The following is a 27,015-nucleotide window of genomic DNA, read 5'->3' on the forward strand; positions in this document are numbered from 1 at the left end:
GTGGGGGAGGGGAGGGTTCAGAGTGTGTGGGGGAGGGGAGGGTCAGTCTGTGTGGGGAAGGGGAGGGTCAGAGTGTATGGGAGAGGGAAGAGTTAGAGTGTGTGGGGGAGGGGAGGGTCAGTCTGTGGGGGAGGGGAGGGCAGTTTGTGGGGGAGGGGAGGGTCAGAGTGTGTGGGGGAGGGGAGGGTCAGTCTGTGTGGGGGAGGGGAGGGTCAGAGTGTGTGGGAGAGGGGAGGGAAAGTCTATGTGGGGTAGGGGAGGGTCAGAGTGTGTGGGGGAGGGGAGGGTCAGAGTATGTGGGGGAGGGGAGGGTCAGTCTGTGTGGGGGAGGGGAGAGTCAGAGTGTGTGGGAGAGGGGAGGGTCAGTCTGTGTGGGGTAGGGGAGGGTCAGAGTGTGTGGGGGAGGGGAGGGTCAGAGTGTGTGGGAGAGGGGAGGGTCAGTCTGTGTGGGGGGATGGGAGTGTCAGAGTATGTGAGGGAGGGGAGGGTCAGAGTGTGTGGGAGAGGGGAGGGTCAGTCTGTGAGGGGGAGGGGAGTGTCAGAGTGTGTGGGAGAGGGGAGGGTCAGAGTGTGTGGGGGAGGGGAGGGTCAGAGTGTGTGGGGAGGGGAGGGTCAGAGTGTGTGGGAGAGGGGAGGGTCAGAGTGTGTGGGGGAGGGGAGGGTCAGAGTGTGTGGGAGAGGGGAGGGTCAGAGTGTGTGGGGGAGGGGAGGGTCAGAATGTGTGGGGAGGGGAGGGCCAGAGTGTGTGGGAGAGGGGAGGGTCAGAGCGTGTGGGGGAGGGGAGGGTCAGAGTGTGTGGGAGAGGGGAGGGTCAGAGTGTGTGGGGAGGGGAGGGGTCAGAGTGTGTGGGGGAGGGGAGGGTTCAGAGTGTGTGGGGGAGGGGAGGGTTCAGAGTGTGTGGGAGAGGGGAGGGTCAGTCTGTGTGGGAGAGGGGAGGGTCAGAGTGTGTGGGGGAGGGGAGGGTCAGTCTGTGTGGGGAAGGGGAGGGTCAGAGTGTATGGGAGAGGGAAGGGTTAGAGTGTGTGGGGGAGGGGAGGGTCAGTCTGTGGCGGAGGGGAGGGCAGTTTGTGGGGGAGGGGAGGGTCAGAGTGTGTGGGGGAGGGGAGGGTCAGTCTGTGTGGGGGAGGGGAGGGTCAGAGTGTGTGGGAGAGGGGAGGGTCAGTCTGTGTGGGGTAGGTGAGGGTCAGAGTGTGTGGGGGAGGGGAGGGTCAGAGTGTGTGGGAGAGGGGAGGGTCAGTCTGTGTGGGGGAGGGGAGTGTCAGAGTGTGTGAGAGAGGGGAGGGTCAGAGTATGTGGGGGAGGGGAGGGTCAGTCTGTGTGGGGGAGGGGAGGGTCAGAGTGTGTGGGAGAGGGGAGGGTCAGTCTGTGTGGGGTAGGGGAGGGTCAGAGTGTGTGGGGGAGGGGAGGGTCAGAGTGTGTGGGAGAGGGGAGGGTCAGTCTGTGTGGGGGATGGGAGTGTCAGAGTGTGTGAGGGAGGGGAGGGTCAGAGTGTGTGGGAGAGGGGAGGGTCAGTCTGTGAGGGGGAGGGGAGTGTCAGAGTGTGTGGGAGAGGGGAGGGTCAGAGTGTGTGGGGGAGGGGAGGGTCAGAGTGTGTGGGGGAGGGGTGGGTCAGAGTGTGTGGGGGAGGGGAGGGTCAGAGTGTGTGGGAGAGGGGAGGGTCAGAGTGTGTGGGGGAGGGGAGGGTCAGAGTGTGTGGGAGAGGGGAGGGTCAGAGTGTGTGGGAGAGGGGAGAGGGTCAGAGCGTGTGGGGGAGGGGAGGGTCAGAGTGTGTGGGAGAGGGGAGGGTCAGTCTGTGTGGGGTAGGGGAGGGTCAGAGTGTGTGGGGGAGGGGAGGGTCAGTCTGTGTGGGGATGGGGAGGGTCAGAGTGTATGGGAGAGGGAAGGGTTAGAGTGTGTGGGGGAGGGGAGGGTCAGTCTGTGGGGGAGGGGAGGGCAGTTTGTGGGGGAGGGGAGGGTCAGAGTGTGTGGGGGAGGGGAGGGTCAGTCTGTGTGGGGGAGGGGAGGGTCAGAGTGTGTGGGAGAGGGGAGGGTCAGTCTGTGTGGGGTAGGGGAGGGTCAGAGTGTGTGGGGGAGGGGAGGGTCAGAGTGTGTGGGAGAGGGGAGCGTCAGTCTGTGTGGGGGAGGGGATTTCAGAGTGTGTGGGGGAGGGGAGGGTCAGAGTGTGTGGGGGAGGGGAGGGTCAGAGTGTGTGGGAGAGGGGAGGGTCAGAGTGTGTGGGGAAGGGGAGGGTCAGAGTGTGTGGGGGAGGGGAGGGTCAGAGTGTGTGGGGGAGGGGAGGGTCAGAGTGTGTGGGGGAGGGGAGGGTCAGAGTGTGTGGGAGAGGGGAGGGTCAGAGTGTGTGGGGGAGGGTCAGAGTGTGTGGGGGAGGGGAGGGTCAGAATGTGTGGGGGAGGGGAGGGTCAGAGTGTGTGGGAGAGGGGAGGGTCAGAGTGTGTGGGGGAGGGGAGGGTTCAGAGTGTGTGGGGGAGGGGGAGGGTTCAGAGTGTGTGGGAGAGGGGAGGGTCAGTCTGTGTGGGAGAGGGGAGGGTCAGAGTGTGTGGGGAGGGGAGGGTCAGTCTGTGTGGGGAAGGGGAGGGTCAGAGTGTATGGGAGAGGGAAGAGTTAGAGTGTGTGGGGAGGGGAGGGTCAGTCTGTGGGGGAGGGGAGGGCAGTTTGTGGGGGAGGGGAGGGTCAGAGTGTGTGGGGGAGGGAGGGTCAGTCTGTGTGGGGGAGGGGAGGGTCAGAGTGTGTGGGAGAGGGGAGGGTCAGTCTGTGTGGGGGATGGGAGTGTCAGAGTGTGTGAGGGAGGGGAGGGTCAGAGTGTGTGGGAGAGGGGAGGGTCAGTCTGTGAGGGGGAGGGGAGTGTCAGAGTGTGTGGGAGAGGGGAGGGTCAGAGTGTGTGGGGGAGGGGAGGGTCAGAGTGTGTGGGGGAGGGGAGGGTCAGAGTGTGTGGGAGAGGGGAGGGTCAGAGTGTGTGGGGGAGGGGAGGGTCAGAATATGTGGGGAAGGGGAGGGTCAGAGTGTGTGGGAGAGGGGAGGGTCAGAGCGTGTGGGGGAGGGGAGGGTCAGAGTGTGTGGGAGAGGGGAGGGTCAGAGTGTGTGGGGGAGGGGAGGGTCAGAGTGTGTGGGAGAGGGGAGGGTCAGAGTGTGTGGGGGAGGGTCAGAGTGTGTGGGGGAGGGGAGGGTCAGAGTGTGTGGGGAAGGGGAGGGTCAGAGCGTGTGGGGGAGGGGAGGGTCAGAGTGTGTGGGGGAGGGGAGGGTCAGAGTGTGTGGGGGAGGGGAGGGTCAGAGTGTGTGGGAGAGGGGAGGGTCAGAGTGTGTGGGGGAGGGTCAGAGTGTGTGGGGGAGGGGAGGGTCAGAGTGTGTGGGAGAGGGGAGGGTCAGAGTGTGTGGGAGAGGGGAGGGTCAGAGTGTGTGGGGGAGGGGAGGGTCAGAGTGTCTGGGGGAGGGGAGGGTCAGAGTGTGTGGGGGAGGGGAGGGTCAGAGTGTGTGGGAGAGGGGAGGGTCAGAGTGTGTGGGGGAGGGGAGGGTCAGAATGTGTGGGGGAGGGGAGGGTCAGAGTGTGTGGGGGAGGGGAGGGTTCAGAGTGTGTGGGGGAGGGGAGGGTTCAGAGTGTGTGGGAGAGGGGAGGGTTCAGAGTGTGTGGGAGAGGGGAGGGTCAGTCTGTGTGGGGTAGGGTAGGGTCAGAGTGTGTGGGGGAGGGGAGGGTCAGAGTGTGTGGGAGAGGGGAGGGTCAGTCTGTGTGGGGGATGGGAGTGTCAGAGTGTGTGAGGGAGGGGAGGGTCAGAATGTGTGGGGGAGGGGAGGGCCAGAGTGTGTGGGAGAGGGGAGGGTCAGAGCGTGTGGGGGAGGGGAGGGTCAGAGTGTGTGGGAGAGGGGAGGGTCAGAGTGTGTGGGGGAGGGGAGGGTTCAGAGTGTATGGGAGAGGGGAGGGTCAGTCTGTGTGGGAGAGGGGAGGGTCAGAGTGTGTGGGAGAGGGGAGGGTCAGAGTGTGTGGGGGAGGGGAGGGTCAGAGTGTGTGGGGGAGGGGTGGGTCAGAGTGTGTGGGGGAGGGGAGGGTCAGAGTGTGTGGGAGAGGGGAGGGTCAGAGTGTGTGGGGGAGGGGAGGGTCAGAGTGTGTGGGAGAGGGGAGGGTCAGAGTGTGTGGGAGAGGGGAGGGTCAGAGCGTGTGGGGGAGGGGAGGGTCAGAGTGTGTGGGAGAGGGGAGGGTCAGTCTGTGTGGGGTAGGGGAGGGTCAGAGTGTGTGGGGGAGGGGAGGGTCAGTCTGTGTGGGGATGGGGAGGGTCAGAGTGTATGGGAGAGGGAAGGGTTAGAGTGTGTGGGGGAGGGGAGGGTCAGTCTGTGGGGGAGGGGAGGGCAGTTTGTGGGGGAGGGGAGGGTCAGAGTGTGTGGGGGAGGGGAGGGTCAGTCTGTGTGGGGGAGGGGAGGGTCAGAGTGTGTGGGAGAGGGGAGGGTCAGTCTGTGTGGGGTAGGGGAGGGTCAGAGTGTGTGGGGGAGGGGAGGGTCAGAGTGTGTGGGAGAGGGGAGCGTCAGTCTGTGTGGGGGAGGGGATTTCAGAGTGTGTGGGGGAGGGGAGGGTCAGAGTGTGTGGGGGAGGGGAGGGTCAGAGTGTGTGGGAGAGGGGAGGGTCAGAGTGTGTGGGGAAGGGGAGGGTCAGAGTGTGTGGGGGAGGGGAGGGTCAGAGTGTGTGGGGGAGGGGAGGGTCAGAGTGTGTGGGGGAGGGGAGGGTCAGAGTGTGTGGGAGAGGGGAGGGTCAGAGTGTGTGGGGGAGGGTCAGAGTGTGTGGGGGAGGGGAGGGTCAGAATGTGTGGGGGAGGGGAGGGTCAGAGTGTGTGGGAGAGGGGAGGGTCAGAGTGTGTGGGGGAGGGGAGGGTTCAGAGTGTGTGGGGGAGGGGAGGGTTCAGAGTGTGTGGGAGAGGGGAGGGTCAGTCTGTGTGGGAGAGGGGAGGGTCAGAGTGTGTGGGGGAGGGGAGGGTCAGTCTGTGTGGGGAAGGGGAGGGTCAGAGTGTATGGGAGAGGGAAGAGTTAGAGTGTGTGGGGGAGGGGAGGGTCAGTCTGTGGGGGAGGGGAGGGCAGTTTGTGGGGGAGGGGAGGGTCAGAGTGTGTGGGGGAGGGGAGGGTCAGTCTGTGTGGGGGAGGGGAGGGTCAGAGTGTGTGGGAGAGGGGAGGGTCAGTCTGTGTGGGGGATGGGAGTGTCAGAGTGTGTGAGGGAGGGGAGGGTCAGAGTGTGTGGGAGAGGGGAGGGTCAGTCTGTGAGGGGGAGGGGAGTGTCAGAGTGTGTGGGAGAGGGGAGGGTCAGAGTGTGTGGGGGAGGGGAGGGTCAGAGTGTGTGGGGGAGGGGAGGGTCAGAGTGTGTGGGAGAGGGGAGGGTCAGAGTGTGTGGGGGAGGGGAGGGTCAGAATATGTGGGGAAGGGGAGGGTCAGAGTGTGTGGGAGAGGGGAGGGTCAGAGCGTGTGGGGGAGGGGAGGGTCAGAGTGTGTGGGAGAGGGGAGGGTCAGAGTGTGTGGGGGAGGGGAGGGTCAGAGTGTGTGGGAGAGGGGAGGGTCAGAGTGTGTGGGGGAGGGTCAGAGTGTGTGGGGGAGGGGAGGGTCAGAGTGTGTGGGGAAGGGGAGGGTCAGAGCGTGTGGGGGAGGGGAGGGTCAGAGTGTGTGGGGGAGGGGAGGGTCAGAGTGTGTGGGGGAGGGGAGGGTCAGAGTGTGTGGGAGAGGGGAGGGTCAGAGTGTGTGGGGGAGGGTCAGAGTGTGTGGGGGAGGGGAGGGTCAGAGTGTGTGGGAGAGGGGAGGGTCAGAGTGTGTGGGGGAGGGGAGGGTCAGAGTGTCTGGGGGAGGGGAGGGTCAGAGTGTGTGGGGGAGGGGAGGGTCAGAGTGTGTGGGAGAGGGGAGGGTCAGAGTGTGTGGGGGAGGGGAGGGTCAGAATGTGTGGGGGAGGGGAGGGTCAGAGTGTGTGGGGGAGGGGAGGGTTCAGAGTGTGTGGGGGAGGGGAGGGTTCAGAGTGTGTGGGAGAGGGGAGGGTTCAGAGTGTGTGGGAGAGGGGAGGGTCAGTCTGTGTGGGGTAGGGTAGGGTCAGAGTGTGTGGGGGAGGGGAGGGTCAGAGTGTGTGGGAGAGGGGAGGGTCAGTCTGTGTGGGGGATGGGAGTGTCAGAGTGTGTGAGGGAGGGGAGGGTCAGAATGTGTGGGGGAGGGGAGGGCCAGAGTGTGTGGGAGAGGGGAGGGTCAGAGCGTGTGGGGGAGGGGAGGGTCAGAGTGTGTGGGAGAGGGGAGGGTCAGTCTGTGTGGGGAAGGGGAGGGTCAGAGTGTATGGGAGAGGGAAGGGTTAGAGTGTGTGGGGGAGGGGAGGGTCAGTCTGTGGGGGAGGGGAGGGCAGTTTGTGGGGGAGGGGAGGGTCAGAGTGTGTGGGGGAGGGGAGGGTCAGTGTGTGTGGGGGAGGGGAGGGTCAGAGTGTGTGGGAGAGGGGAGGGTCAGTCTGTGTGGGGTAGGTGAGGGTCAGAGTGTGTGGGGGAGGGGAGGGTCAGAGTGTGTGGGAGAGGGGAGGGTCAGTCTGTGTGGGGGAGGGGAGTGTCAGAGTGTGTGGGAGAGGGGAGGGTCAGAGTATGTGGGGGAGGGGAGGGTCAGAGTGTGTGGGAGAGGGGAGGGTCAGTCTGTGTGGGGGATGGGAGTGTCAGAGTGTGTGAGGGAGGGGAGGGTCAGTCTGTGTGGGGGATGGGAGTGTCAGAGTGTGTGAGGGAGGGGAGGGTCAGAGTGTGTGGGGGAGGGGAGGGTCAGCATATGTGGGGAAGGGGAGGGTCAGAGTGTGTGGGAGAGGGGAGGGTCAGAGCGTGTGGGGGAGGGGAGGGTCAGAGTGTGTGGGAGAGGGGAGGGTCAGAGTGTGTGGGGGAGCGGAGGGTCAGAGTGTGTGGGAGAGGGGAGGGTCAGAGTGTGTGGGGGAGGGTCAGAGTGTGTGGGGGAGGGGAGGGTCAGAGTGTGTGGGGAAGGGGAGGGTCAGAGCGTGTGGGGGAGGGGAGGGTCAGAGTGTGTGGGGGAGGGGAGGGTCAGAGTGTGTGGGGGAGGGGAGGGTCAGAGTGTGTGGGAGAGGGGAGGGTCAGAGTGTGTGGGAGAGGGGAGGGTCAGAGTGTGTGGGGGAGGGGAGGGTCAGAATGTGTGGGGGAGGGGAGGGTCAGAGTGTGTGGGGGAGGGGAGGGTTCAGAGTGTGTGGGGGAGGGGAGGGTTCAGAGTGTGTGGGAGAGGGGAGGGTCAGAGTGTGTGGGAGAGGGGAGGGTCAGAGTGTGTGGGGGAGGGGAGGGTCAGAGTGTGTGGGAGAGGGGAGGGTCAGAGTGTGTGGGGGAGGGGAGGGTCAGAATGTGTGGGGGAGGGGAGGGTCAGAGTGTGTGGGGGAGGGGAGGGTTCAGAGTGTGTGGGGGAGGGGAGGGTTCAGAGTGTGTGGGAGAGGGAAGGGTTCAGAGTGTGTGGGAGAGGGGAGGGTCAGTCTGTGTGGGGTAGGGTAGGGTCAGAGTGTGTGGGGGAGGGGAGGGTCAGAGTGTGTGGGAGAGGGGAGGGTCAGTCTGTGTGGGGGATGGGAGTGTCAGAGTGTGTGAGGGAGGGGAGGGTCAGAATGTGTGGGGGAGGGGAGGGCCAGAGTGTGTGGGAGAGGGGAGGGTCAGAGCGTGTGGGGGAGGGGAGGGTCAGAGTGTGTGGGAGAGGGGAGGGTCAGAGTGTGTGGGGGAGGGGAGGGTTCAGAGTGTATGGGAGAGGGGAGGGTCAGTCTGTGTGGGAGAGGGGAGGGTCAGAGTGTGTGGGGGAGGGGAGGGTCAGTCTGTGTGGGAAAGGGGAGGGTCAGAGTGTATGGGAGAGGGAAGGGTTAGAGTGTGTGGGAGAGGGGAGGGTCAGTCTGTGTGGGGTAGGGGAGGGTCAGAGTGTGTGGGGGAGGGGAGGGTCAGTGTGTGTGGGGGAGGGGAGGGTCAGAGTGTGTGGGAGAGGGGAGGGTCAGTCTGTGTGGGGTAGGTGAGGGTCAGAGTGTGTGGGGGAGGGGAGGGTCAGAGTGTGTGGGAGAGGGGAGGGTCAGTCTGTGTGGGGGAGGGGAGTGTCAGAGTGTGTGGGAGAGGGGAGGGTCAGAGTATGTGGGGGAGGGGAGGGTCAGTCTGTGTGGGGGAGGGGAGGGTCAGAGATTGTGGGAGAGGGGAGGGTCAGAGTGTGTGGGGGAGGAGAGGGTCAGAGTGTGTGGGAGAGGGGAGGGTCAGAGTGTGTGGGGGAGGGGAGGGTCAGAGTGTGTGGGGGAGGGGAGGGTCAGAGTGTGTGGGGGAGGGGTGGGTCAGAGTGTGTGGGGGAGGGGAGGGTCAGAGTGTGTGGGAGAGGGGAGGGTCAAAGTGTGTGGGGGAGGGGAGGGTCAGAGTGTGTGGGAGAGGGGAGGGTCAGAGTGTGTGGGAGAGGGGAGGGTCAGAGTGTGTGGGAGAGGGGAGGGTCAGAGTGTGTGGGGGAGGGGAGGGTCAGAGTGTGTGGGAGAGGGGAGGGTCAGTCTGTGTGGGGGATGGGAGTGTCAGAGTGTGTGAGGGAGGGGAGGGTCAGAGTGTGTGGGAGAGGGAAGGGTCAGTCTGTGAGGGGGAGGGGAGTGTCAGAGTGTGTGGGAGAGGGGAGGGTCAGAGTGTGTGGGGGAGGGGAGGGTCAGAGTGTGTGGGGGAGGGGAGGGTCAGTCTGTGTGGGGGAGGGGAGGGTCAGAGTGTGTGGGAGAGGGGAGGGTCAGTCTGTGTGGGGGATGGGAGTGTCAGAGTGTGTGAGGGAGGGGAGGGTCAGAGTGTGTGGGAGAGGGAAGGGTCAGTCTGTAAGGGGGAGGGGAGTGTCAGAGTGTGTGGGAGAGGGGAGGGTCAGAGTGTGTGGGGGAGGGGAGGGTCAGAGTGTGTGGGGGAGGGGAGGGTCAGAGTGTGTTGGAGAGGGGAGGGTCAGAGTGTGTGGGGGAGGGGAGGGTCAGAATGTGTGGGGGAGGGGAGGGTCAGAGTGTGTGGGAGAGGGGAGGGTCAGAGCGTGTGGGGGAGGGGAGGGTCAGAGTGTGTGGGAGAGGGGAGGGTCAGAGTGTGTGGGGGAGGGTCAGAGTGTGTGGGGGAGGGGAGGGTCAGAGTGTGTGGGAGAGGGGAGGGTCAGAGTGTGTGGGGGAGGGTCAGAGTGTGTGGGGGAGGGGAGGGTCAGAGTGTGTGGGGAAGGGGAGGGTCAGAGCGTGTGGGGGAGGGGAGGGTCAGAGTGTGTGGGGGAGGGGAGGGTCAGAGTGTGTGGGGGAGGGGAGGGTCAGAGTGTGTGGGAGAGGGGAGGGTCAGAGTGTGTGGGGGAGGGTCAGAGTGTGTGGGGGAGGGGAGGGTCAGAGTGTGTGGTAGAGGGGAGGGTCAGAGTGTGTGGGGGAGGGTCAGAGTGTGTGGGAGAGGGGAGGGTCAGAGTGTGTGGGAGAGGGCAGGGTCAGAGTGTGTGGGGGAGGGGAGGGTCAGAGTGTCTGGGGGAGGGGAGGGTCAGAGTGTGTGGGGAAGGGGAGGGTCAGAGTGTGTGGGAGAGGGGAGGGTCAGAGTGTGTGGGGGAGGGGAGGGTCAGAATGTGTGGGGGAGGGGAGGGTCAGAGTGTGTGGGGGAGGGGAGGGTTCAGAGTGTGTGGGGGAGGGAAGGTTCAGAGTGTGTGGGAGAGGGGAGGGTCAGTCTGTGTGGGAGAGGGGAGGGTCAGAGTGTGTGGGGGAGGGGAGGGTCAGTCTGTGTGGGGAAGGGGAGGGTCAGAGTGTGTGGGAGAGGGGAGGGTCAGTCTGTGTGGGGGATGGGAGGGTCAGAGTGTGTGGGGGAGGGGTGGGTCAGAGTGTGTGGGGGAGGGGAGGGTCAGAGTGTGTGGGAGAGGGGAGGGTCAGAGTGTGTGGGGGAGGGGAGGGTCAGAGTGTGTGGGAGAGGGGAGGGTCAGAGTGTGTGGGGGAGGGGAGGGTCAGAGTGTGTGGGGTAGGGTAGGGTCAGAGTGTGTGGGGGAGGGGAGGGTCAGAGTGTGCGGGAGAGGGGAGGGTCAGTCTGTGTGGGGGATGGGAGGGTCAGAGTGTGTGGGGGAGGGGTGGGTCAGAGTGTGTGGGGGAGGGGAGGGTCAGAGTGTGTGGGAGAGGGGAGGGTCAGAGTGTGTGGGGGAGGGGAGGGTCAGAGTGTGTGGGAGAGGGGAGGGTCAGAGTGTGTGGGGGAGGGGAGGGTCAGAGTGTGTGGGAGAGGGGAGGGTCAGAGTGTGTGTGGGAGGGGAGGGTCAGAGTGTGTGGGAGAGGGGAGGGTCAGAGTGTGTGGGGGAGGGGAGGGTCAGAGTGTGTGGGAGAGGGGAGGGTCAGTCTGTGTGGGGTAGGGGACGGTCAGAGTGTGTGGGGGAGGGGAGGGTCAGTCTGTGTGGTGATGGGGAGGGTCAGAGTGTATGGGAGAGGGAAGGGTTAGAGTGTGTGGGGGAGGGGAGGGTCAGTCTGTGGGGGAGGGGAGGGCAGTTTGTGGAGGAGGGGAGGGTCAGAGTGTGTGGGGGAGGGGAGAGTCAGTCTGTGTGGGGGAGGGGAGGGTCAGTCTGTGTGGGAGAGGGGAGGGTCAGTCTGTGTGGGGTAGGGGAGGGTCAGAGTGTGTGGGGGAGGGGAGGGTCAGAGTGTGTGGGAGAGGGGAGCGTCAGTCTGTGTGGGGGAGGGGAGTGTCAGAGTGTGTGGGGGAGGGGAGGGTCAGTCTGTGTGGGGGAGGGGAGGGTCAGAGTGTGTGGGAGAGGGGAGGGTCAGTCTGTGTGGGGTAGGGGAGGGTCAGAGTGTGTGGGGGAGGGGAGGGTCAGAGAGTGTGGGAGAGGGGAGGGTCAGTCTGTGTGGGGGAGGAGAGGGTCAGAGTGTGTGGGAGAGGGGAGGGTCAGAGTATGTGGGGGAGGGGAGGGTCAGTCTGTGTGGGGGAGGGGAGGGTCAGAGTGTGTGGGAGAGGGGAGGGTCAGTCTGTGTGGGGTAGGGGAGGGTCAGAGTGTGTGGGGGAGGGGAGGGTCAGAGTGTGTGGGAGAGGGGAGGGTCAGAGTGTGTGGGGGAGGGGAGGGTCAGAGTGTGTGGGAGAGGGGAGGGTCAGTCTGTGAGGGGGAGGGGAGTGTCAGAGTGTGTGGGAGAGGGGAGGGTCAGTCTGTGAGGGGGAGGGGAGGGTCAGAGTGTGTGGGAGAGGGGAGGGTCAGAGTGTGTGGGAGAGGGGAGGGTCAGAGTGTGTGGGGGAGGGGAGGGTCAGAGTGTGTGGGAGAGGGGAGGGTCAGAGTGTGTGGGGGAGGGGAGGGTCAGAATGTGTGGGGGAGGGGAAGGTCAGAGTGTGTGGGAGAGGGGAGGGTCAGAGTGTGTGTGAGAGGGGAGGGTCAGAGTGTGTGGGAGAGGGGAGGGTCAGAGTGTGTGGGGGAGGGGAGGGTCAGAGTGTGTGGGAGAGGGGAGGGTCAGAGTGTGTGGGGGAGGGGAGGGTCAGAATGTGTGGGGGAGGGGAAGGTCAGAGTGTGTGGGAGAGGGGAGGGTCAGAGTGTGTGTGAGAGGGGAGGGTCAGAGTGTGTGGGGGAGGGGAGGGTCAGAATGGGTGGGGGAGGGGAGGGTCAGAGTGTGTGGGAGAGGGGAGGGTCAGAGTGTGTGGGAGAGGGGAGGGTCAGAGTGTGTGGGGGAGGGGAGGGTCAGAGTGTGTGAGAGAGGGGAGGGTCAGAGTGTGTGGGGGAGGGGAGGGTCAGAATGTGTGGGGGAGGGGAGGGTCAGAGTGTGTGGGAGAGGGGAGGGTCAGCGCGTGTGGGGGAGGGGAGGGTCAGAGTGTGTGGGAGAGGGGAGGGGGTGCGGACTGTGTGGAAGAGGGGAGGGTCAGAGTGTGTGGGAGAGGGGAGGGGGTGCGGACTGTGTGGGGGAGGGGAGGGTCAGAGTGTGTGGGGGAGGGGAGGGTCAGTCTGTGTGGGAGAGGGGAGGGTCAGAGTGTGTGGGAGAGGGGAGGGTCAGTCTGTGTGGGAGAGGGGAGGGTCAGAGTGTGTGGGAGAGGGGTGGGTCAGAGTCTGTGGGGGAGGGGAGGGTCAGAGTGTGTGGGGGAGGGGAGGGTCAGAGTGTGTGGGGGAGGGGAGGGTCAGAGTGTGTGGGAGAGGGGAGGGTCAGTCTGTGTGGGAGAGGGGAGGGTCAGAGTCTGTGGGGGAGGGGAGGGTCAGTCTGTGTGGGAGAGGGGAGGGTCAGAGTGTGTGGGAGAGGGGAGGGTCAGAGTGTGTGGGGGAGGGGAGGGTCAGAGTGTGTGGGAGAGGGGAGGGTCAGAGTGTGTGGGGGAGGGGAGGGTCAGAGTGTGTGGGAGAGGGGAGGGTCAGAGTGTGTGGGGGAGGGGAGGGTCAGAGTGTGTGTGGGAGGGGAGGGTCAGAGTGTGTGGGGGAGGGGAGGGTCAGTCTGTGTGGGGGAGGGGAGGGTCAGAGTGTGTGGGGGAGGGGAGGGGGTGCGGACTGTGTGGGGGAGGGGAGGGTCAGAGTGTGTGGGGGAGGGGAGGGGGTGCGGACTGTGTGGGGGAGGAGAGGGTCAGTCTGTGTGGGGGAGGGGAGGGTTCAGAGTGTGTGGGGGAGGGGAGGGTCAGAGTGTGTGGGGGAGGGGAGGGTCAGAGTGTGTGGGGGAGGGGAGGGTCAGAGTGTGTGGGGGAGGGGAGGGTCAGTCTGTGTGGGGGAGGGGAGGGTCAGAGTGTGTGGGGGAGGGGAGGGTCAGAGTGTGTGGGGGAGGGGAGGGTCAGTCTGTGTGGGGGAGGGGAGGGTCAGAGTGTGTGGGGGAGGGGAGGGTCAGAGTGTGTGGGGGAGGGGAGGGTCAGAATGTGTGGGGGAGGAGAGGGTCAGAGTGTGTGGGGGAGGGGAGGGTTCAGAGTGTGTGGGGGAGGGGAGGGTCAGTCTGTGTGGGGGAGGGGAGGGTCAGAGTGTGTGGGGGAGGAGAGGGTCAGAGTGTGTGGGGGAGGGGAGGGTTCAGAGTGTGTGGGGGAGGGGAGGGTCAGTCTGTGTGGGGGAGGGGAGGGTCAGAGTGTGTGGGGGAGGGGAGGGTCAGTCTGTGTGGGGGAGGGGAGGGTCAGAGTGTGTGGGGGAGGGGAGGGTCAGAGTGTGTGGGAGAGGGGAGGGTCAGAGTGTGTGGGGGAGGAGAGGGTCAGAGTGTGTGGGGGAGGGGAGGGTCAGAGCGTGTGGGGGAGGGGAGGGTCAGTCTGTGTGGGGGAGGGGAGGGTCAGAGTGTGTGGGGGAGGGGAGGGTCAGAGTGTGTGGGGGAGGGGAGGGTCAGAGTGTGTGGGGGAGGGGAGGGTCAGAGTGTGTGGGGGAGGGGAGGGTCAGAGTGTGTGGGGGAGGGGAGGGTCAGAGTGTGTGGGAGAGGGGAGGGTCAGAGTGTGTGGGGGAGGGGAGGGTCAGAGTGTGTGGGGGAGGGGAGGGTCAGAGTGTGTGGGAGAGGGGAGGGTCAGAGTGTGTGGGAGAGGGGAGGGTCAGAGTGTGTGGGGGAGGGGAGGGTCAGAGTGTGTGGGGGAGGGGAGGGTCAGAGTGTGTGGGGAAGGGGAGGGTCAGAGTGTGTGGGGGAGGAGAGGGTCAGAGTGTGTGGGGGAGGGGACGGTCAGAGTGTGTGGGGGAGGAGAGGGTCAGAGTGTGTGGGGGAGGGGAGGGTCAGAGTGTGTGGGTGAAGGGGAGGGTCAGAGTGTGTGGGAGAGGGGAGGGTCAGAGTGTGTGGGGGAGGGGAGGGTTCAGAGAGTGTGGGGGAGGAGAGGGTCAGAGTGTGTGGGGGAGGGGAGGGTCAGTCTGTGTGGGGGAGGGGAGGGTCAGAGTGTGTGGGGGAGGAGAGGGTCAGAGTGTGTGGGGGAGGGGAGGGTCAGTCTGTGTGGGGGAGGGGAGGGTCAGAGTGTGTGGGGGAGGGGAGGGTCAGAGTGTGTGGGGGAGGGGAGGGGGTGCGGACTGTGTGGGGGAGGGGAGGTGAGAGCTGTGTGGGGGAGGGGAGGGTCAGAATGTGTGGGGGAGGGTCAGAGTGTGTGGGGGAGGAGAGGGTCAGAGTGTGTGGGGGAGGGGAGGGTCAGAGTGTGTGGGGGAGGAGAGGGTCAGAGTGTGTGGGGGAGGAGAGGGTCAGAGTGTGTGGGGGAGGAGAGGGTCAGAGTGTGTGGGGGAGGAGAGGGTCAGAGTGTGTGGGGGAGGGGAGGGTCAGAGTGTGTGGGGGAGGGGAGGGTCAGAGTGTGTGGGGGAGGAGAGGGTCAGTCTGTGTGGGGGAGGGGAGGGTCAGAGTGTGTGGGGGAGGGGAGGGGGTGCGGACTGTGTGGGGGAGGGGAGGGTCAGAGTGTGTGGGGGAGGGGAGGGTCAGAGTGTGTGGGGGAGGGGAGGGTCAGAGTGTGTGGGGGAGGGGAGGGTCAGAGTGTGTGGGAGAGGGGAGGGTCAGAGTGTGTGGGGGAGGGGAGGGGGTGCGGACTGTGTGGGGGAGGGGAGGGTCAGAGTGTGTGGGGGAGGGGAGGGGGTGCGGACTGTGTGGGGGAGGGGAGGGTCAGAGTGTGTGGAGGAGGGGAAGGGGTGCGGACTGTGTGGGGGAGGGGAGGTGAGAGTGTGTGGAAATCCCAGACACAGTGCCTCCAGATCAATGCTAATGAGGACCGCAGGATATGGAAGCGCATGAAAACATCGGGAGACTCATGTCTAACATTTCTATGGTGCTTCCACTGTGTATCAACTGTCCGTCATACAACCATAGACAATTACAGCACGGAAGGAGGCCATTTCGGCCCATCGTGTCCGAGCCGGCCGACCAAGAGCTATCCAGCCTAATCCCACTTTCCAGCTCTCGGTCCGCATTTCAAGTGCACATCCAAGTACTTGTTCAATGTGGTGAGGGTTTCTGCCTCTATCACATTTTCAGGCAGTGAGTTCCAGACCCCACTATCCTCTGGGTGAAGACATTTCCCCTCAAATCCCCTCTAAACTTCCCCCCAATTACTTTAAATCCATGCCCCTGGTTGTTGACCCCCCTGCCAAGGGAAATAGGTCCGTCCTATCCACTCTATCCAGGACCCTCATAATTTTATAGATGTGCTTATTTGTACTGTAAAAATTGCCACCATGCTCCACCCTTTGTCTATGATTGGTCTCCATGGAGGATAAGCCACACCCTGAAGTTTCCCAGGAATGTGTAACTGGAACCGCCCATCCCAAGGTCTCACTGACTTTACAAATTGTAACTTGATCCACTTTGACTTCCTGAAGTGACAGAGGACAGAGCTCTCCAGAAGACAGCAAGGGCCAGCCAAAGTGCCTTACCCCAGTCCGAGTACATCGCCCCCCGCAGTTTCTCTCTCTCCCTCCCCAGTCTCTCTCTCAAACCCCTAGTCTCTCTCTCTCTCTCTCCCCCCACCCCCGAGTCACTCTCTCTCTCCACCCCCAGTCTCTCTCCCCACCGAGTCTCTCTCCCCACCCCCCCAGTCTCTCTCTCTCTTTCCCCACCGAGTCTCTCTCTCTCCACCCCAGTCTCTCTCTCCCTCCCCCCCTCAGTCTCTCTCCCCACCCCCCCAGTCTCTCGCTCTCTTCCCCCACCGAATCTCTCTCTCTCTCCACCCCCAGTCTCTCTCCCCACCCCCCCAGTCTCTCTCTCTCTCCCGCCCCCCAGTCTCTCTCTCCCCCCAGTCTCTCTCTCTCTCCACCCCAGTCTCTCTCTCTCCACCCCCCGTCTCTCTCTCCCATCCCCCCAGTCTCTCTCCCCACCCCCTAGTCTCTCGCCCCACCCCCCAGTCTCTCGCTCTCTTCCCCCACCGAATCTCTCTCTCTCTCCACCCCCAGTCTCTCTCCCCACCCCCCCAGTCTCTCTCTCTCTCCCGCCCCCCAGTCTCTCTCCCCACCCCCTAGTCTCTCGCCCCACCCCCCAGTCTCTCTCTAGCTTCCCCCAAGTCTCTCTCTCTCTCCCCCCCAGTCTTTCTCTCTCTTCACCCCAGTCTCTCTCTCCCCACCAGTCTCTAAACCCCAGTCTCTCTCCCCTCTCCCAGTCTCTCTGTCTCTCCACCCCCCCAATTCTCTCTCCCCCACCCCCGTCTCGCTCTCTCCCCCAGCTTCTCTCTCTCTCACCCCAGCCTCTCTCCCTCTCCCCCAGCCGCTCTCTCTGTCCCCCAACCTCACTCTCTCTCCCTCTCCCCACCCCAGTCTCTCTCTCCCTCTCTCTCTCCAACCTCTCCCCAGTCTCTCTCTCTCCTCCCCCCCAGTTTCCCTCTTCCCCACTCTCTCGCTCCCCCGGAGTCCCGCTCTCTCTTATGCCACACTCCTAATCTCTCTCTCTCTCTCTCCCCCAGTCTCTCTCTTCGTCTCCCCCCAGTCTCTATCTATCTCCCCCAGTCTCACCCCCCAAGTCTCCCTCTCTCTTCCCCCCGCAGCCTCTCTCGCTCCTCCCCCCCAGCCTCTCTCTCCCCCCCCACAGTCTCTCTCTCTCTCCTCCCCAGTCTCTCTCTCTCCCCCCCCTCCCACAGTCTCTCACTCTACACCCCCGTCTCTCTCTCTCTCTCTCTCTCTCTCTCTCCCCCCCCCCGGTCTCTCTCTCTCCCCCAGCCTCTCTCTCTCCTCCAGCCTCTTACTCTCCCCCCCAGTCTCTCTCTCTTTCTCTCTCTCGCCACCCCCACAATCTCTCTCTCCCAGTCTCTCCCTCCCCTGCCAAGTCTCTCCCCCACCAAGTCTCCCCCCTCCGCAGTCTCTCCTCCCCAGTCTCTCCTCCCAGTCTCTCCCCCTCCCCCAGTCTCTAACCCTCCGCAATCTCTCCCCCCCCAGTCTCTCCCCCTTCAGTCTCTCTCTCTCCCCCCACAGTCTCTCTCTCGCTCCACCCCCCAGTCTCTCTATCTCCCCCCAGTCTCTCACTCTCTCTCTCTCTCCATCTCTCTCTTCCCCCCCATCGCTGTCTCTCACCTCCACCAGTTTCTTCCTCCCCCCCATCTCTCTCTCCCTCCGTCTCTCTCTCCTCCCCAGTCTCTCTCTCTCTCTCTCTCTCTCTCCTCCCTGTCTCTCTCTCTCTCTCTCTCTCTCTCACCCCCAGTCTTTCACTCCCCCCCACCAGTCTCTCTCTCATTGCCCCCCAGTCTCTCTCTCTCTCCCCCCAACCCCAATCTCATACCCCCCAGCCTCTCTCTCTCCGCCCCCCGGTCTCTCTCTCTCCCCCTCCCCAGTCTCTCTCTCACTCTTTGTCTCACACCCCCGCAGTCTCTCTCTCTCCCCCCAACCGCCAACTCTCTCAATACCCCCCCAGTCTCTCTCTCACTCCTTCCCAGTCTCTCTCTACCCCCGCCATCCCAGTCTCTCTCCACCCCCAGTCTCTCTCTTTCTCTCTCACTCTCTCTCTATCTCTCTCTCACTCCCCTCCCCCCAGTCTCTCTCTCTCCCCCACCCCCAATCTCTCTCTCTCACTCCCCCCAGACTCTCTCACCCCCACCCCCACCCCCAACCCACCCAGTCTCTCTGGCTCACCCCCCCCAGTCTCTCTCTCTCTCTTTTGCCCTCCCCCATCTCTCTCTCTCTCACTCTGCCCCCAGTCTCTCTCTCACTCCCCCCACACCAGTCCTCTGGCACTACACCTGTAACCAGAGAGGATTGGAAAATTATGGTCAGAGCCTCTGCTATTTCCTCTTTTACTTCTGTTAACAGCCTGGGATACATTTCATTCAGGCCACTTTCAAAGCTGCTACACCCCTTAATACCTCCTCTTTCACTATGCATCAACGTTGCATCAACTGTCCATCAATGGTACACCAACTGTCCATCAACTGTCCATCAACTGTCCATCACAGGTGCAGCAAATGTCCATCAACTGTCCATCAACTGCCCATCAACTGTCCATCACAGGTGCATCAACTGTCAATCATTCATGCATCAAATATCCATCAATGGTGGATCGACTTTCCATTATAAGTCCATCAACTGTCCATCAATAGTGCATCACATGAACATCAATTGTCCATCAATAGTTCATCAACTGTCCATCAATGGTGCAGCAACTGTCCTTCAACTGTCCATCAACTGTCCTTCAATGGTGCAAAAACTGTCTATCAAGTGTCCATCAACTGTGCCTGACCTGTCCATCAATAGTGCATCACATATCCATCAGCTGTCCATCAACTGTCCATCAATGGTGCATCAACTGCTCATCAATGGTGCATCAACTGTCCATCAACTGTCCATCAATGGTGCATCAACTGTCCATCACTGGTGCATCAACTGTTCATCAATGGTGCCTCAACTGTCCATCAACTGTCCATCAATGGTGCATCAATTGTCCATCGACTGTTGATCAATGTTGCATCAACTGTCCATCATTTGTGCATCAAATGTCCATCAATGGTGGATCGACACTCCATTATAAGTCCATCAACTGTCCATCAATAGTGCATCACAAGGACATCAACTGTCCATCAATGGTTCATCAACTGTCCATCATCTGTCCATCAACTGTCCATCAGCTGTCCATCAGTGGTGCATCAACTGTCCATCATCTGTCCATCAATGGTGCATTAACTGTCTATCAATGGTGCATCAACTGTCCAAGAACTGTAGATGAATGGTGCATCAACTGTCCATCAACTGTAGATGAATGGTGCATTAACTGTCCATCAATGGTGCATCAACTCTCCATCAACTGTCCGTCGCCTGTCCATCAATGGTGCATCAACTGTCCCTCAATGGTGCCTCAACTGTCCATCAACTGTAGATGAATGGTGCATTAACTGTCCATCAATGGTGCATCAACTCTCCATCAACTGTCCGTCACCCGTCTATCAATGGTGCATCAACTGTCCCTCAATGGTGCCTCAACTGTCCATCAACTGTAGATGAATGGTGCATTAACTGTCCATCAATGGTGCCTCAACTTTCCATCAACTGTCCATCAAACGTCCATCAATGGTGCATTAACTGTCCAGCAATGGTGCATCAACTGTCCAACAAATGTATATGAATGGTGCATCAACTGTCCATCAATGGTGCAGCAACTGTCCATCCACTGTCCATCAATGGTGCAAAAACTGTCCCTCAATGGTGTCTCAACTTTCCATCAACTGTCCATCAACTGTCCATCAATGGTGCCTCAACTGTCCATCAAACGTCCATCAATGGTGCATTAACTGTCCAGCAATGGTGCATCAACTGTCCGACAACTGTACATGAATGGTGCATCAACTGTCATTCAATGGTGCATCAACTGTCCATCAGTGGTGCAACAACTGTCCATCACCTGCCCATCAATGGTGCATCAACTGTACATCAACTGTCCATCAATGGTGCATCAACTGTCCATCAGTGGTGCAACAACTGTCCATCACCTGCCCATCAATGGTGCATCAACTGTACATCAACTGTCCATCAATGGTGCATCAACTGTCCATCAGTGGTGCAACAACTGTCCATCACCTGCCCATCAATGGTGCATCAACTGTACATCAACTGTCCATCAATGGTGCATCAACGGTCCATTATTGGTGCATCAACTGTCCATCAATGGTGCATCAACTCTCCCTCAACTGTCCATCAATGGTGCCTCAACTGTCCATCATTCGTGCATCAAATGTCCATCAATGGTGCCTCAACTGTGCATTATAAGTCCATCAACTGTCCATCAATAGTGCATCACATGAACATCAACTGTCCATCAACGGTTCATCAACTGTCCATCATCTGTCCATCAACTGTCCATTAGCTGTCCATCAGCTGTCCATCAATGGTGCATTAACTGTCCAGCAATGGTGCATCAACTGTCCGACAACTGTACATGAATGGTGCATCAACTGTCATTCAATGGTGCATCAACTGTCCATCAGTGGTGCAACAACTGTCCATCACCTGCCCATCAATGGTGCATCAACTGTACATCAACTGTCCATCAATGGTGCATCAACTGTCCATCACCTGTCCATCAATGATGCATCAACGGTCCATCACCTGTCCATCAATGGTGCATCAACGGTCCATTATTGGTGCATCAACTGTCCATCAATGGTGCATCAACTCTCCCTCAACTGTCCATCAATGGTGCCTCAACTGTCCATCATTCGTGCATCAAATGTCCATCAATGGTGCCTCAACTGTCCATTATAAGTCCATCAACTGTCCATCAATAGTGCATCACATGAACATCAACTGTCCATCAATGGTTCATCAACTGTCCATCATCTGTCCATCAACTGTCCATTAGCTGTCCATCAATGGTGCATTAACTGTCCATCAATGGTGCATCAACTGTCCAACAACTGTAGATGAATGGTGCATCAACTGTCCATCAATTGTACTTCAACTGTCCATCAATGGTGCCTCAACTGTCCATCAACTGTCCATCAATGGTGCATCAACTGTCCGTCACCTGTCCATCAATGGTGCATCAACAGTCCATCAATGGTGCATCAACTGTCCATCAATGGTGCTTCAACTCTCCATCAACTGGCCATCAATGGTGCATCAACTGTCCATCAATGGTGCATCAACTGTCCATTAACTGTCCATCAATGATGCTTCAACTGTCCATCAACTGTGCATCAACTGTCCATCAACTGTCCATCATCTGTCCATCAATGCTGCATCAACGCTCCATCAATAGTGCATCAACTCTCCATCAACTGTCCATCAATGGTGCCTCAACTGTCCATCAACTGCCAATCAATGGTGCCGCAACTGTTCATCAATTGTCCATCAAGTGTCCATCAATGGTGCCTCAACTGTCATCAACTGTCCATCAACTGTCCATCACTTGTCCATCAAGTGTCTATCAATGGTGCCTCAACTGTCATCAACTGTCCATTAAACTGTCCATTAATGGTGCCTCAACTGTCCATCAACTATCCATCAGTGGTGCATCAAATGTCCATCAATGCTATATCTACTGACAATCAAAGGTGCATCAACTGGCCATCAAATGTCCATCAACGGTACATCAATGGTGGATCAACTGTCCATCAACTGTCAATCAACTGCCCATCAACTGTCCATCAAATGTCCATCAACTGTCCATCAATGTTGCATCAACTGTCCATCAATGGTGCATCAATTGAACCTCAACTGTCCATTAACTGTCCTTCAATGGTGCTACAACAGTCCATCAACTGTGCATCAACTGTCCATCAACAGTCCATCATCTGTCCATCAATGCTGCATCAACGCTCCATCAATAGTGCAACAACTCTCCATCAACTGTCCATCAATGGTGCCTCAACTATCCATCAAACGTCCATCAATGGTGCATTAACTGTCCATCAAAGGTTCATCAACCGTCCATCAATGGTGCCTCAACTGTCCACCAACTGTCCATCAATGGTGCCTCAACTGTCCATCAATGGTGCATTAACTATCCTTCAACTGTCCATCAACTGTCCATCAGTGGTGTATCAACTGTCCATCAATGGTGCATCAACTGTCCCTCAACGGTCCATCAATGGTGCCTCAACTATCCATCAATGGTGCAACAAATGTCCATTAATGGTGCCTCAACTGTCCATTGTAAGTCCATCAACTGTCCATCACTAGTGCATCACATGAACATCAACTGTCCATCAATGGTTCATCAACTGTCCATCATCAGTCCATCAACTGTCCATTAGCTGTCCATCAGCTGTCCATCAGTGGTGCATCAACTGTCCAACAACTGTAGATGAATGGTGCATCAACTGTCCATCAATGGTGCATCAACTGCTCATCAATGGTGCTTCAACTCTCCATCAACTGGCCATCAATGGTGCATCAACTGTCCATCAATGGTGCATCAACTGTCCATTAACTGTCCATCAATGAGGCTTCAACTGTCCATCAACTGTGCATCAACTGTCCATCATCTGTCCATCAATGGTGCATCAACGTTCCATCAACTGCCAATCAATGGTGCCGCAACTGTCCATCAATTGTCCATCAAGTGTCCATCAATGGTGCATCAACTCTCCATCAACTGTCCCTCAACTGTCCATCAATGGTGCATCAACTGTCCCTCAATGATGCCTCAACTGTCCATCAACTGTCCATCAACCGTCCATCAATGGTGCCTCAACTGTCCACCAACTGTCCATCACTGGTGCCTCAACTGTCCATCAATGGTGCATTAACTATCCTTCAACTGTCCATCAACTGTCCATCAGTGGTGTATCAACTGTCCATCAATGGTGCATCAACTGTCCATTATAAGTCCATCAACTGTCCATCACGAGTGCATCACATGAACATCAACTGTCCATCATCTGTCCATCAACTGTCCATTAGCTGTCCATCAGCTGTCCATCAATGGTGCATCAACTGTCCAACAACTGTAGATGAATGGTGCATCAACTGTCCATCAATTGTGCTTCAACTGTCCATTAATGGTGCATCAACTGTCCATCAACTGTCAATCAATGGTGCAACAACTGTCCGTCACCTGTCCATCAATGGTGCATCAACAGTCCATCAATGGTGCATCAACTGTCCATCAATGGTGCTTCAACTCTCCATCAACTGTCCCTCAACTGTCCATCAATGGTGCATCAACTGTCCCTCAATGATGCTTCAACTGTCCATCAATGGTGCCTCAACTGTCCATCAAATGTCCATCAATGGTACAACAACTGTCCGTCACATGTCCATCAGCTGTCCATCAACTGTCCATCAATGGTGCATCAACTGTCCATCAATGGTGCTTTAACTCTCCATCAACTGGCCATCAATGGTGCATCAACTGTCCATTAACTGTCCATCAATGATGCTTCAACTGTCCATCAACTGTGCATCAACTGTCCATCATCTGTCCATCAATGCTGCATCAATACTCCATCAATAGTGCATCAACTCTCCATCAACTGACCATCAATGGTGCCTTAACTGTCCATCAAGTGTCCATCAATGGTGCCTCAACTGTCATCAACTGTCCATCAACTGTCCATCAATTGTCCATCAAGTGTCTATCAATGGTGCCTCAACTGTCATCAACTGTCCATTAAACTGTCCATTAATGGTGCCTCAACTGTCCATCAGCTATCCATCAGTGGTGCATCAAATGTCCATCAATGCTATATCTACTGACAATCAAAGGTGCATCAACTGGCCATCAAATGTCCATCAACGGTACATCAATGGTGGATCAACTGTCCATCAACTGTCAATCAGCTACCCATCAACTGTCCATCAACTGTCCATCAATGTTGCATCAACTTTCCATCAATGGTGCATCAATTGTGCCTCAACTGTCCATTAACTGTCCATCAATGGTGCTTCAACAGTCCATCAACTGTTCATCAACTGTCCATCAACAGTCCATCATCTGTCCATCAATGCTGCATCAACGCTCCATCAATAGTGCAACAACTCTCCATCAATGGTGCCTCAACTATCCATCAAACGTCCATCAATGGTGCATCAACCGTCCATCAATGGTGCCTCAACTGTCCACCAACTGTCCATCAATGGTGCATTAACTGTCCATTAATGGTGCATCAACTCTCCATCAACTGTCCCTCAACTGTCCATCAATGGTGCATCAACTGTCCCTCAATGATGCCTCAACTGTCCATCAACTGTCCATCAATGGTGCCTCAACTGTTCATCAAATGTCCATCAATGGCACAACAACTGTCCGTCACATGTCCATCAGCTGTCCAACAACTGTCCATCAAAGGTGCATTGTCCATCGACTGTTGAGGAATGCTACACCAACTGCTCATCAATGGTGCATCAACTGTCCATGAATGGTGCATCAACTGTCCCTCAACTGTCCATCAATGGTGCACCAATTGTCCATCGACTGTTGATCAATGTTGCATCAACTGTCCATTATTTGTGCATCAAATGTCCATCAATGGTGGATCGACTGTCCAACAACTGTAGATGAATGGTGCATCAACTGTCCATCAACTGTAGATGAATGGTGCATTAACTGTCCATCAATGATGCATCAACTCTCCATCAACTGTCCCTCAACTGTCCATCAATGGTGCATCAACTGTCCCTCAATGGTGCCTCAACTTTCCATCAACTGTCAATCAACTGTCCATCATCTGTCCATCAATGCTGCATCAATAGTGCATCAACTCTCCATCAACTGTCCATCAATGGTGCCTCAACTGTCCATCAACTGTCAATCAATGGTGTGGCAACTGTCCATCAATTGTCCATCAAGTGTCCATCAATGGTGCCTCAACTGTCATCAACTGTCAATCAATGGTGCCGCAACTGTCCATCAATTGTCCATCAAGTGTCTATCAATGGTGCATCAAATGTCCATCAATGGTATATCTACTGACAATCAAAGGTGCATCAACAGGCCATCAAATATCCATCAACGGTACATCAATGTTGCATCAACTGTCCATCAATGGTGCATCAATTGTGCCTCAACTGTCCATTAACTGTCCTTCAATGGTGCTTCAACAGTCCATCAACTGTGCATCAACTATCCATCAACAGTCCATCATCTGTCCATCAATGCTGCATCAACGCTCCATCAATAGTGCAGCAACTCTCTATCAACTGTCCATCAATGGTGCCTCAACTATCCATCAAACGTCCATCAATGGTGCATTAACTGTCCATCAATGGTTCATTAACTGTCCATCAATGGTGCATCAACTCTCCATCAACTGTCCCTCAACTGTCCATCAATGGTGCCTCAACTGTCCATCAACTGTCCATCAATGGAGCACCAATTGTCCATCGACTGTTGATCAATGTTGCATCAACTGTCCATCATTCGTGCATCAAATATCCATCAATGGTGGATCGACTGTCCATTATAAGTCCATCAACTGTCCATCAATAGTGCATCACATAAACATCAACTGTCTATCAATGGTTCATCAACTGTCCCTCAACTGCCCATCAACTGTCCATCAGCTGTCCATCAGTGGTGCATCAACTGTCCATCAACTGTCAATCAATTGTGCAGCAACTGCCCATCAACTGTCCATCAATGGTGCCTCAACTGTCCACCAACTGTCCATTAATGGTGCCTCAACTGTCCATCAATGGTGCATTAACTGTCCATCAATGGTTCATCAACTGTCCATCATCTATCCATCAACTGTCAATTGTGCTTCAACTGTCCATCAATGGTGCCTCAACTGTCCATTAACAGTCCAGCAACTGTTCATCAAAGGTGCATAACTGTACATCAACTGTCCATCAATGGTGCAGCAACTGTCCTTCAACTGTCCATCAACTGTGCCTGACCTGTCTATCAATAGTGCATCACATGTCCATCAGCTGTCCATCAACTGTCCATCAATGGTGCATCAACTGTCCATCAATGGAGTATCAACCATCCATCAATGGTGCACCAGCTGTCCATCACTGTCCATCAACTGTCCATCAATGGTGCCTCAACTGTCCATCAACTGTCCATCAATAGTGCCTCAACTGTCCATCAATGGTGCCTCAAAATGTCATCAATAATGCATCAACTGTCCATCAACTGCCCATCAAATGTCCATCAACTGTGCAAAAACTGTCTATCAACTGTTCATCAACTGTGCCTGACCTGTCTATCAATAGTGCATCACATGTCCATCAGCTATCCATCAACTGTCCATAAACTGTCCATCAATGGTACATCAACTGTCCATCAGTGGTGCATTAACTGTCCATCAATGGTGCATCAACTGTCCAACAACTGTAGATGAATGGTGCATCAACTGTCCATAAGCTCTCCATTAGTGGTGCATCAACTGTCCATCAATGGTGCATCAACTGTCCATTAACTGTCCATCAATGGTGCATCGACTGTCCATCAATGGTGCATCAAATGTCCATCAATGGTGCTTCAACTATCCATCAATGGTGCTTCAACTGTCCATCAGCTGTCCATTAGTGGTGCATCAACTGTCCATCAATGGTGCATCAACTGTCCATCAATGGTGCAACAACTGTCCATCAAATGTCCATCAACTGTCCATCAATGGTGCAAAAATTGTCTATCAACTGTTCATCAATTGTGCCTGACCTGTCTATCAATAGTGCATCACATGTCCATCAGCTGTCCATAAACTGTCCATCAATGGTACATCAACTGCTCATCAATGGTGCATCAACTGTCCATCAACTGTCCATCAATGGTGCCTCAACTGTCCATCAAACGTCCATCAATAGTGCCTCAACTGTCCATCATTTGTGCATCAAATGTCCATCAATGGTGGATCGACATTTCATTATAAGTCCATCAACTGTCCATCAATGTTTCATCAACTGTCCATCATCTATCCATCAACTGTCCATCAGCTGTCCATCAGTGATGCATCAACTGTCCATCAATGGTGCATTAATTGTCCATCAATGGTGCATCAACTGTCCAACAACTGTAGATGAATGGTGCATCAACTGTCCATCAACTGTCCATCAATGGTTCATCAACTGTCCATCATCTATCCATCAACTGTGCATTAGCTGTCCATCAACTGTCCATCAGTGGTGCATCAACTATCCATCAACAGTGCCTCAACTGTCCATCAATGGTGCCAAAAATTTTCATCAATGGTGCATTAACTATCCATCAAATATCCATCAGTGGTGTATCAACTGTCCATCAATGGTGTATCAAAATTTCATCAATGATGCATAAACTGTCCATCAACTGCCCAATAAAGTGTCCATCAACTGTCCATCAATGGTGCATCAACTGGCCATCAATGGTGCATCAACTGGCCATCAATGGTGCATCAACTGGCCATCAATGGTGTATCAACTGTCCATCAATGGTGCACCAACTGTCCATTAACAGTCCATCAACTGTTCATCAAAGGTGCATAACTGTACATCAACTGTCCATCAATGGTGCAACAACTGTCCTTCAACTGTCCATCAACTGTGCCTGACCTGTCTATCAATAGTGCATCACATGTCCATCAGCTGTCCATCAACTGTCCATCAATGGTGCATCAACTGTCCATCAATGGAGTATCAACCATCCATCAATGGTGCACCAGCTGTCCATCACTGTCCATCAATGGTGCGTCAACTGTCCATCAATAGTACCTCAACTGTCCATCAATGGTGCCTCAAAATTTCATCAATAATGCATCAACTGTCCATCAACTGCCCATCAAATATCCATCAACTGTGCAAAAACTGTCTATCAACTGTTCATCAACTGTGCCTGACCTGTCTATCAATAGTGCATCACATGTCCATCAGCTG

The 27,015-nt window shown here is 57.3% G+C and overlaps 1 protein-coding gene across 3 annotated transcripts in view; it reads right to left on the reverse strand.

Moving 5' to 3' along the window:
• Nucleotides 1–27,015, reverse strand: part of LOC139265241 (gamma-aminobutyric acid receptor subunit gamma-4-like) — a 707,225-nt gene that overhangs the window by 137,131 nt on the left and 543,079 nt on the right. The gene's annotated exons all lie outside the window — the stretch shown is intronic.

The sequence above is a fragment of the Pristiophorus japonicus genome, chromosome 6 (genome assembly GCF_044704955.1).
Source record: "Pristiophorus japonicus isolate sPriJap1 chromosome 6, sPriJap1.hap1, whole genome shotgun sequence".
In the NCBI taxonomy this organism is placed as follows: domain Eukaryota; kingdom Metazoa; phylum Chordata; class Chondrichthyes; family Pristiophoridae; genus Pristiophorus; species Pristiophorus japonicus.